Source organism: Heterodontus francisci, unplaced genomic scaffold, assembly GCF_036365525.1.
Source record: "Heterodontus francisci isolate sHetFra1 unplaced genomic scaffold, sHetFra1.hap1 HAP1_SCAFFOLD_59, whole genome shotgun sequence".
NCBI classification, from domain to species: Eukaryota; Metazoa; Chordata; class Chondrichthyes; order Heterodontiformes; family Heterodontidae; genus Heterodontus; species Heterodontus francisci.
Window position 1 is genome coordinate 2,588,394 of NW_027140758.1, and position 11,201 is coordinate 2,599,594.

The 11,201-nt window shown below is 48.0% G+C and overlaps 2 non-coding genes across 2 annotated transcripts; both read right to left on the reverse strand.

Moving 5' to 3' along the window:
- Nucleotides 1-6,970: 6,970 nt before the first annotated feature.
- trnal-uag (transfer RNA leucine (anticodon UAG)) lies at nt 6,971-7,053 on the reverse strand. Its single transcript has one exon. It is a non-coding gene; the product is annotated as a tRNA-Leu (tRNA).
- Nucleotides 7,054-10,912: 3,859 nt separating this feature from the next.
- On the reverse strand, nt 10,913-10,995 carry trnal-uaa (transfer RNA leucine (anticodon UAA)). The gene has a single exon. It is a non-coding gene; the product is annotated as a tRNA-Leu (tRNA).
- Nucleotides 10,996-11,201: the final 206 nt, after the last annotated feature.

The window sequence follows — 11,201 nt, forward strand, 5'->3', positions numbered from 1 at the left end:
CTTGGCCTTGGACCGAGCTTTATTGCCGGTCTTTCCTCTTCCAGACATTTCCACAATCTCACAAATACTTTCACAAAGAATGGATAATTTCTCAGCTTTTATCATAAGCATGAAGCAGTTAGGATGGCCGAGTGGTCTAAGGGGCTGTGTTCAGGTCGTAGTGTTTTCTGGAGGCGTGTGTTCAAATCCCACTTCTGCCAAGTTGTGTTTTGACTGAACTGGAGGGATTTGGGAGCAGCGGTGAAGGGAGAACATGGAAGAATATTGACAAGTAAAATGAAAATGGACCCAAAGATGTTTCTTCAATACATTAGAGTAAGAGGCAACTAAAGAAAGAGGAGTGCACTGAAAAGACCAAAAAAATCACAGTGATATTTGACATCTTGCCAGGATTGAGTGGCGCGTGCACGGGATGATGTCATTTTGCAGCGCCAACGTCATCACATTTCCGCAACAAATCCATCTTCGTGCATGCGTGATAAAGCGTCATTGGGTATCTAGCCACCCGATCCCCCCACCACTTGGCTGGAGGAAGTGGCTGAATGGGAGATTTTGAAGCTGTAGCTCTCCCCCCTCGGCAACTCACTCCAGGCCTCGACGATTCCCCCCCTCAGCCGCTCGCTCCAGACCTCGCTGCTCCCCCACCCCCCCACTCCCCTGGCCAGTTGTTCCTCGCTTCGCACCACCCCACTCTCTGGCCACTCGCTCCAGGCCGCGCCGCTTCCCTCCTCTCAGCCACTCACTCCTACGTCGCCCCGTCACCCCCTGAGGCCCTCCTGCTTCTACAGGTGGCGCCTGGTGAAGAAATGTGGGAGCGAGTGTCACGGCCAGAGCTAGCAGCTGTGGGCTGGGCTGGGACAGGATGGGGGGTGGGGGTGCGGAGAGCGAACACCCAGAGTGCGGAATTTCGCCAGTAGGGAGGAGGGGGAGAAAGCGAGTTGCAGAGGGGGGGGAGAGCGGTCAGTGAGGTGGGAGCTAGTAGCTGCGTTCGGGTGAAGTCAATCCTGGTCAGTTATATAAACAAATCACAATAACGAATTGGCAGCACATTTTATCCTCTGCCCGATTTTCCTTTCCATCGATCGGGGTGCTAATTCACTATCTTCCAATGGAAATTCAATCATAAAATTCCTTTTGTATTTAATAGGATTACTGAAATGTTAAATGGATCTGAGGATTACAGTTAGTATTAGGAAACGCACCAGAGTGAATTAGCACCCCAATCGATGGAAAGGAAAATCGGGGAAAGTATAAAATGTGCTGCCAATTCGTTATTGAGATGCGTTGAGTAATTCGATTCTGCCCAACACTGAAATTGGCGGCTTTTTTGAATTCAACCTTTCTGCCAGGACGACAATTTAAGCCAATGATTTGCTGTATTTTCTAATTCGAGGATCGGCAATTGGTTAAGACATGCGAATGGGAAGAGGGTGACCAATCAGAAGTGGGCTCTGGATAGAGAAGCAGAGTTAACGTTTCGGGTCAGTGACCCTTCTTCGGAACTGACCCGAAACGTTAACTCTGCTTCTCTTTCCACAGATGCTGAGTGAATCCGGCATTTCTTGTTTTTGTTTCAGATTTCCAGCATCCGCAGTATTTTGCTTCTATTTTAGTGGGCTCTGGATAGCGCGGGCTCAAACTGCGGGAATTCCAGGTCCCTGAATGATTGAGCTGAAACTGATTAGTTTCACAAACCCTGTCAGATTCAGTGCAGGAAACACCGTCTCGGGGGAAATAACATCACAAGTGGGTCTGGTTCCCGTGACCGATTCAACGGCTGCTGCAAAACTCCCGGATTCCCTCATTGCATCGAAATCATTTTGAAATTCTATGAAAACAATGAGTGATTCTGGAGGAGTGATGTGGCTTTTCATTGAGGGCATGTGTGGACGGGGGAAATAATTAAGTGTGGAGCCTCGGGCACTGTTTACACAGCCCGTTGAGAAAATCAAATCCACTGCACATCCTTGCTACAAATGAAATGTCAAATTTGGGGATTCTAGTTTTGTATCTCGAACACAGCACAGATTTATTCCAGACAGTTCGAAACAGCCTATCCCAGCTCCCGTTTCCAGGTCACTGCTCTCTCTGTGAGGCGGTGGGTGGCTCTTAGAAGAGCCTTTGTTGTGTTTGCTGGAAAGGGTCGAGTGTTCAGCCGCTGAATCCGCAGAGAGTGCGGCCCTGCCGTTTCAGAGCGTACACCACATCCGTGGCAGTGACCGTCTTGCGCTTGGCGTGTTCAGTGTAGGTGACCGCATCCCTGATCACATTCTCTAGGAAAACCTTCAACACCCCGCGAGTCTCCTCATAGATCAAACCCGAGATTCGCTTGACCCCGCCATGGCGAGCCAGGCGGCGGATTGCTGGTTTGGTGATGCCCTGGATATTATCACGAAGCACTTTGCGGTGCCGCTTTGCTCCGCCTTTGCCCAGTCCTTTCCCTCCTTTACCTCTGCCAGACTTTCTTTTATTAATTTCCAAAATATACTTTATTCATAAAAATCTGTAAAAAAAAATACATTACAAAACAGTTCCAAAAAGCACCAAGTCAAACAGTACAAACAGTGCAAAGGAGATCAGTTTCCTTCAATGCAGGAGTGAGTTGCCTCACAACCCTTCAATTTCATTGTCATGCCATGTACATTTTACAGCAAACCAATATTTTCTGGCTACAGTTCGAGTGGTTTCCCATGGATCCAGCCCCTCAGTTCAGCTTGGTGAGGGGACCTTACACAGTGGTATTTCCACATTGAGCCTTTGCTGCAGCTGTCCCAAGTTTTAGTGCGTCCCTCAGCATGTAGTCCTCGGCCTTGGAATGTGTCAGTCTGCAACATTCGGTCGTGGACATCTCTTTGCGCTGGAAGACCAGCAGGTTTCGGGCATACCAAAGAGCGTCCTTCAACGAATTGATAGTCCTCCAGCAACAGTTGATGTTTATCTCGGTGTGCGTCCCTGGGAACAGCCCGTAGAGCACAGACTCCTGTGCTACAGAGCTGCTTGGGATGAACCTCGACAAAAACCACTGCATCTCTTCCACACCTGCTTTGCAAAGACACATTCCAGAAAGAGGTGGGCAACGTCTATTTTCCACCACAGCCACCTCGAGGGCCGCGTGTGGATGGGGTGAGACTTCGGGTGTGCAGGAAGGATCTGACAGGGAGGGCTCTTCTCACCATCAGCCAGGCTACATCTTGGTGCTTGTTTGAAAGTTCTGGTGATGAGGCATTCTGCCAAATGACTTTGCACTTCTGCTCAGGGGACCATCCGACAGGATCCACCATCTCCTTTTCCCGTAGGGCCTTGAGGATATTCCGTGCAGACCACTGCCTGATGGATTGGTGGTCAAAGGTGTTTTTCCACAGAAACTTTTCCATGAAGGATAGGCAGTACGGCACAGTCCAACTGGATGGAGCATTGCGCGGCAATATGACCAGGCCCATCCTTTGCAACACTGGGGACAGATGGAACCACAGCACGTAGTGACACTTGAAGTTTGCAAACTGGGGATCTACACACAGCTTGATGCAGCCGCACACAAAGGTAGCCATAAGGATGAAGGCGACGTTGGGTACATTTTTCCCGCCCTTATCCAGAGGTCTGAACATCGTGTCCCTCCGGACTCGGATCATTTTGGATCCCCAGATGAAGCGGAAAATGGCTCAGGTGATCACCACAGCGCAGGAATGCGGTATGGGCCAGACCTGCACCACGTACAGCAATGTGAGCACCTCGCCCTTGATGACCAGGTTCTTACCCATAATGGAGAGAGATCGCTGCTCCCACATGCTCAGCTTATGTTGTACCCTGGCTACTCGCTACTTCCAGGTTTTGGTGCACGTCTCAGCCCTTCCAAACCATATCCCCAGCACCTTCAGGTAATCTGACCTAACGGTGAAGGGGACAAAGGATCGGTCAGCCGAGTTCCCAAAGAACATGGCCTCGCTCTTGCCGTGTTTAACATTGGCTCCCAAGGCCAGTTCGAGCTGGTCGTAGATGCTCATCACTCTGCGCACAGACAGTGGATCCGAGCATAAAACGGCGACGTCATCCATGTACAGGGAGGTTTTAACCTGAGTGCCTCCGCTGCCTGGGATTGTCACCCCTCTGATGCTCGCATTCTTCCTAATAGACTCAGCAAAGGGTTCAATACTGCAAACAAACAAGACAGGGGAGAGAGGGCAGCCCTGTCTGACTCCAGATTGGATCGGGAAACTTTCTGATTCCCACCCATTGATTGAGACTGCACTACTGATGTTTGTGTAGAGTAGTTTGATCCAATTGCAGATTCCCTCCCCAAACCCCATTTTGGAATGCACATCCATCATGTAAGTGTGCGATATCCTGTCAAAAGCCTTCTCCTGGTCCAGGCTGATGAGGCAGGTGTCCACCCTCCTGTCCCGTACATAGGTGATCATATCCCTGAGTAGCACAAAGCTATCAGAGATTGTTCTGCCTGGTATAGTATAGGTCTGATCAGGGTGAATCACCAACTCCAGAGGAGACTTGAATCGACTGGCTATGTCTTTTGACAGAATCTTGTAGTCAGCATGAAGCAGAAATTGGGCCACCAATTTCTGATTTCTGTCCTCTCCCCCTTCTGCTTGTCGATGAGGGTGATGATGCCTTTCCTCATGGATTCTAACATGCTGCCAGCCTGGAGCATACTCTTGTTTACTGGCAGACATGTTGATTCTTTCCTCAAATCAGTGCACAATAAAAGAGACTGATTCTGTCAGGCTCCTTTTTATACAGGCCACCTGGACCTGGCTGAGAAAGGCAGAGTGAGAGCAGGGAGGGGAGGAGACAAGAGTGAAGATTAAACAGAGAGCTAGATGGAGGAGACACCCAGAGTGACAGACAGAGAGAGAACGGCCCCTCATCTTTCAGCTCCACCTCCAGTTTCCTCCGGGCTGCCAATTTCAAACCCTTTATTAACAGTCGAACCGAAACCCAGCTCTCCACACAAACCCTTCCAGACTCGGCCTTCATAGTCAAGGCTTTCCAGAAAGCCTGAGCTTTTAAATATGGTCCCGATGCAATTAACACTCAGTAATATTCCCACCTAAACACAGTCCATTCTATACTAAGAAACCTCCTCAGTAACATCACCATTTCCTCACACATCCGCTTCCAGCAGTTCACAGCACCTTACTGCAGCTGTTTGGGGAATCTCCTGTGTTAAGATTGGAGTTGGAAAGCGGCCTTTACCCGGCAGTGTTATTGTCTCACACTGAATCTGCCAGACATCCTGTTCTCTTTATTGCGAGAGAGAAAGCACGGATTTAGGAAATGTTCATTTGAAATGATCTCTATTGAGAACGAGCCCGGCCGTGGGACAGGTATTCCAGTGCAAAGAGCTGTCCATGACCGAGTGTTGCAGACTGGCACATTGCAACGTCCAAGACTATGTGCTGTGGGACGGCATTAAAGCTTGGGGAAGCCACCATGGAGACTCAATGGGGAAAGGCTGCAGTCTGAGGCCCCAGTAGGCCATAGGACAGTGAGGGGCTGGAACCCGTGAAAAACCCCTCGGACTGTTTGCACCAGAGAATGTTTGATTTGTAATGTAAATACTGTAAATATAACCTGTGCAGGCAGGGATAGTGAGATACATCATGTACATTATTGAAGGAAAATGATCTGTATTGTACCTTATGTAATATTAAATTTGAACTGCTTTGCAATGTAATTGCACAAATTATATGAAGAAAATACATATTGTGCAAAAGAAAGCAGCTTTCCTGTCAACACACACCTTGTCTCAGGGCACAACTTTCCTGTGATCTTGTCATACCCAACTTCGCTCTATATCTTCTGACACACACACTTTATAGTCTGTCATTTCCAAAAACAAGCATTCTGAAATCAAAAGACCTTTTGTTTATTTCTCCTTTCTTTTCATTTCTCCTCTATTCTTCTCAATCACTCCCTTCAACAGTCCTATTCAGATCAAGGTGGAATGTGAATCGTGTCACAACTCACCTGACACTATTATTACCCTTCTTTTCTCTTGTCTCATTCAATGGGAAAGTTTTATTCACCAGTCTGTTGCTGTTTTACACTCTTGCCATACCATCTGGTATTGCATCCATCTGAATTCTGTGCTTTCATGGCCTTATATTTCTTTTCCACTTCTGGATGATTTGTTTGCTTCAGTTCCATTCAACCAGGCTGGACCACAGGGAAGCTTAGAACCTTTGCCTTGGATGGGTCCACGTTGATCCATTACATTCAGAATCACCTCCTTGAAATAACTCCATAGTACAACTGCAGTAACCACACAGCATCTGCTTCAAACACTCCTCCACATTTTATCTGTTCTGACCGTCAACACCTCCAGCTCTTTTGTTTAAGTGGAACCCATCAGGTGTGTATAGGCTCCTTCTATTCTGAAAGCTGTAGCACTGGTTCAGGGAATTCAGCCCTGTTTCTCTACTCGAAAGGATCAGCCATGCTTGATCTGCCTCGTATTTTGCTTTTATTGCAACGTTACAAGACCTCCAATCCTCTGGCACCACACCTGTATCCAGTGAGGGATTGGAAAATGATGGTCAGACCTTCCACTATTTCTTCCCTGGCTTCTTTCAACAGCCTGGGGTACATTTCAACTGGTCCTGATGATTTATCCACATTCAACGATGCTCATCCCATTCAGACTTCCTCTCTCCTTAAGTTATCACGTCCAATACTTCACACTCCTCCTCCTTAATAACAATATCTGCATCACCTTCTCATTCGGGAAAACAGTAAAGTATTCATTCAGGATATTGGCAACATCTTCCACCCCGATACAAAGGTTACATTTTTGATCTTTTATGTGCCCTGCTGTTTGCTCAGTTGCCTCTGACTCTCATGTTTTGTTGCAACATCTTTGGGTCCATTGTTACTTTGTTTGTCCATGTTCTTTCCTGCTTTCTCTTTGCTCTTCACCGCTGCTCCCAAACGCCTCAAGTGCAGTCAAAACGCAACTTGTCAGAAGTGGGATTCGAACCCACGCCTCCAATGGAGACTGCAACCTAAACGCAGCGCCTTGGACCGCTCGGCCATCCTGACTGCCGGCGATGTATTATCAATGCTAAGGAAATTATTCATTCTTTGTGAAAGTATTTGTGAGATTGTGGAAATGTCTGGAAGAGGAAAGACCGGCGGGAAAGCTCGGGCCAAGGCCAAGTCTCGCTCCTCCCGGGCTAGACTGCAGTTCCCGGTGGGCCGTGTTCACAGGCTCCTGAGAAAGGGTAACTATGCTGAGCGTGTGGGTGCCGGAGCCCCGGTCTTTCTGGCTGCTGTGCTCGAGTATCTGATCGCTGAAATCCTCGAGCTGGCCGGCAACGCGGCCCGGGACAACAAGAAGAACCGCTTAAAATAAAAGCAAAATACTGCAGATGCTGGAAATCTGAAACAAAAACAAGAAATGCTGGATTCACTCAGCAGGTCCGGCAGCATCTGTAGAAAGAGAAGCAGAGTTAACGTTTCGGGTCAGTGACCCTTCTTAAGAACCGCATCATCTCCAGATACCTGCAGCTGGCCGTCCGCAACGACGAGGAGCTCAACAAGCTGCTGGGAGGGGAGACCATCGCTCAGGGCGGGGTGCTGCCTAATATCCAGGCCGTGCTGCTGCCCAAGAAAACCAGCGCTCAGAGCTCCCAGAAAAAGTAAAGCGGCCAAAATGTCATCTAATAAACCAAAGGCTCTTTTCAGAGCCACCCACAGTCTCTGTGAAAGGGCTGGTTACTGTCAGGAGGGAATCAGAGATGGAGTTATTGGAACAGTGGATTGACCTGTTTCACATCTGTCCAGGTGTGTTTTCAGTTCCCTCTCTGGATTTCGCTCTGTTTCTCTGCTCACACATCTCCCCCTCTAGTTAAGTGAAGAAGTGAACTACAGGGTGTCAGAATCAACAATTTAATAAATCCCGCTGCCTTCGATTTGATAAATCCCGAGATTATCCCGGTACATTAACGGGAACTGGTTCGGAGCTGATGAATTAATTTAATAATGGAAGTGTCCGGGTTAATTCTCTGTTTTTCATTTGGACAGTTTGAATTGTGTTTTTATTTCTCTCCGGTGATCTGAGCGCCGCTTCGCAATGAGAATCTGCTCCCGGAACAGAGTAAATGCAGGAAGGAAGAGGCCATTCTCGGGCTGTGTGTCTCTCTCCTAACCTGATCTGTTTAGACCGCACTGTTCCCAGAGGACGGTATCAGTGAGAGTTGTTCACACACAGGAGCTGAGTCCATTGCAGCGCTTTAATATGTGCCTTCCCCCCGGCCCTCCCTATTCTCCGGACACAGAGCTGTCTGTTCCCCGCGGCGGCGGGATAGGGTCGGTGATTCTCTCCCCGCAGTGTCAGGGTCTGCAGCCCCGGGGAACTGGCGGTTTCAGTCAGAGTGACCGAGCTAACTTACATATCCTGTGTACTGATCTCCAATGGATTCAAATATTAGTGAACTCATTGGGTAATGTTTGTAAATAACCCTCATGTGAACAGACACGGCTCCATTAATGCCTTCCAAATAAAACTGGGATCCATTTCTTTTCCCCAAATGCCAGCTAACGGATCCCAGGAGCGGGGTTGAGATTGTGCTGAGCAGCAATGAGTCTCCGGTAATGCTGCTTTCTAAATTCCAGACCAGCTCTCAGTCCGACAGGCCTTTCGGGAAAGTGATGTGACAAAACAGAAACCATGTGACCGCCCCTTCAATCTAATGGGTTTGATGATGAACAGAGATGGCAGCTCTTTCCTTTGCTGATTTGGTGGCTCTGAAAAGAGCCCTTTTTACACTTGTTACTGAAGCTGGGTTTAAGGTGCGTTCCCCGCGGATGCGGCGGGCCAGCTGGATGTCTTTGGCCATGATGGACCGGGATCATTCTGGTGAATCTGCTCATTTTCCGACAGAAGCATCAGTCGCTGTTTGAACTGTTTAAAGTCAGGGGTGTATTAGCAGCCAGAAAGTGAAGGGCAGTTCATTGCTCCCTGCAGCATTATCCGCCTCTTTCAGGAGAAAGGATCAGAAACCGCTCGTTTCTGTCAGTCCCCGAGAAGCCTGTGAGAAGCGGTTAGTCGCTAATTTGTTCCTTTTACAGAGAGGAAGCTGATATTTGTCCCGTTTTAAATTGCTGAACCGGACCTTCCTCCCGCCGCTTACAGTTAACAGATTGACAAATTAAAACGATTCCTAAAATCGCGTCAGGATTTTGTGACGGTAAATACTGTAAAACAGAACATAAAATGAGAGGTTTTAAAATTGTTGCCTGAAAATTAAAATTTTCCATCACTTCAATTCCTTCCTGCTCTGGAATTGCCGGGCTTTTTCCAATTGGAAAATCTAAGCCAATGAGAACTTCTATTTACTTATATGTGATTCTCCTATTGGTTAAGAATTGGATTGAGAAGCGGGTGACCAATCAGAGACAGAGTCAAACTGCGGGGATTCCAGGCCCCCAGTAACTGAGCTGAAACTGTTCAGATTGACAAACCCTGGCAGTAGCTTCACACATTGGACACTTCACACTGAGTCATTCAAGGAATGGTGTGAGAGAAGCTTCAGATCCTGTCATTACTCTCTGACTCATTATTCATCTAGAACCAAACAATTAGTAAATGTGAAGCAGTGAAGAGACTTTTCACTCTCACTGCAGAATGTGTCATCTGGGGAAATAAGGAACTATTATTTTCGGAGATTCCAGGTTCATTCCTCCCTGAACAAATCCATTCCTCACATTCCCGATCACAGCCTATCCCAGCTCCTGTTGTCACCCGACTCCAGCTGAATTGGAGAAACTCATGTGTTGGGGTTTGAGTTGTGAGGTGGGGTTTCTCCGCCAGTGTTCCTGTCTTACAGACTCTCCCTCTGAATTTGTGAACTGAGACTGTACCGAACACATCTCCAGTTAGAGTGAGGGCCGGATATCCCTCTGTTTTATTGCAGAGAGTGGGGAAAGGGCTGGGTGGAGGGGAGTCACCAGGGATCCTGGATTTACTCCAAATCATTTCCATGTGGAATCTGCAGGCGGGGCCGGGACAGGGATCATTTGATCAGGGGATCAGCTCTTTCCTGAGAGATGTGGGTGGCTCTGAGAAGAGCCTTTGTGTTCAGATGTTTCCAAGTTTCCCGCGCTCTTTCACTTCTTTCCAGACCCTGCTTTCTGAGCCTTCGCTGCTTTCGGCTTGACCTTGCTCTTCCATGTCTGCACTTTCTTCAGCGCCTTTCCGCCCGCCGCACTCTTGCCTTTTTTGACCTTCTTCGCAGGAGACTTTTTCTGAAGCGCTGCTTTCTTCACCACCTTATTTGGCGTTGCCACCGCCTTGCTGCTCGTTTTCTTGGCTGTTACCTTCTTTGTTGTCACTTTCACGTCTGCTGGTTTCTTCACTAAAGATTTTTTGTCTGCTGGTTTCTTCACTGAAGATTTCTTGTGTGCTGGTTTCTTCACCTTCTTTCCCACTTTTCCCTAGGTTTTCCTTCTTGCTGATTTTGAAGGAGGCGGAGGCTCCCTGTCCCTTGCTCTGCACCAGGGAGCCTTTGTTCACATTCCTCTTGACACTTTGCTTGATCTGGGTTTTGAGCTTCTCCTGAGCGGTGGCAGACCTGCAAGGAATCAACTACCAGCTAGCGTATAAAGAGAGACCAAGGCTCAGGGCCTTCAGTTACCTGGAGGGGAGTCGGAGAGGCAGCGGATCCTGTGAGGAACCACGATCCAGGAAGGATGAGAAGGTCATTGTCAGGGGACAGAGGAGATTAAGTTAAAGATTTACCAGTTTATAAGCAAGCGCAGAGCCAAGGAACGGTGCTGGGGCAGATCAAATAATAGGAAGCTGTGATCAGTTGGAAGGCAAGAGTGATTAAATGACAGAAGAGATGATGGTGCAAGGCAAAAGTCAGGGAAAGAAAAAGTAACATTTTGTAAGCACAGATCCCAGGAGTGGGGTTTGAACCCACGCAGACACATGTCTATTGGATCTTAAGTCCAACGCCTTAACCACTCGGCCATACTGGTACCTTAGCCAACAACTGAAAATGAAATTTAATGTGATACGGGTGCTATCTGACCTTTCACAATGTAAAGTTATGACTCCTCTCCCATGCTGAATTGGACCCTTCATTATTTATGAACCTCAATCGGATCGCCCCTCAGTCTAGGTTTCTCTAAGGTGTAGGGTCCCAACTCTTTTAGTCTAACGTGATAACCAAGATGTCTTATAC